Source organism: Trachymyrmex cornetzi, unplaced genomic scaffold (genome assembly GCF_001594075.2).
Source record: "Trachymyrmex cornetzi isolate Tcor2-1 unplaced genomic scaffold, Tcor1.1 scaffold246, whole genome shotgun sequence".
Classification (NCBI taxonomy): domain Eukaryota; kingdom Metazoa; phylum Arthropoda; class Insecta; order Hymenoptera; family Formicidae; genus Trachymyrmex; species Trachymyrmex cornetzi.
Genome location: NW_017297123.1, coordinates 151,234 through 151,762, shown reverse-complemented (window position 1 = coordinate 151,762; position 529 = coordinate 151,234).

The following is a 529-nucleotide window of genomic DNA, read 5'->3' as shown; positions in this document are numbered from 1 at the left end:
AGAGCCATTTACGACTCTGATAAAAAGGTCTACAAATTGAACGGCAGCAAAACATGGTTAGTACTTTCCATCGTTTCTTTCACGATTGAGAGCAAAAGTCAGACTGTCGAATCTCGTTTAGGATCACAAACTCGCCTGTCGCCGACGTGTTGATAGTATGGGCGAAATGTAATGACGGTCAGATCCATGGATTCGTCATCGAGAGAGAAGCTGCGGGAGATCGGTTGTCTACCCCAAAGATTGAAGGGAAGTTTTCTCTAAGAACGTCCATCACCGGCATGATTCTAATGGACAACGTAATCGTGCCAGAGGAAAATTTATTGAACGTTCAGGGACTCAAAGTAAGTCTTCCCAATAAACTAGAAGGACTTACCTTATATATAATACATCCTTGACCAAAAGTATATAGCACCTCCACAAAGTGATGTTCTACATCTAACTGAAAATAAATTAAAACAGTTTTATTGAAAAATAATATTTATTTTTATAAGTTTTTGTATTTTGTTAGTTTCCCTTTCGATTTTATTAC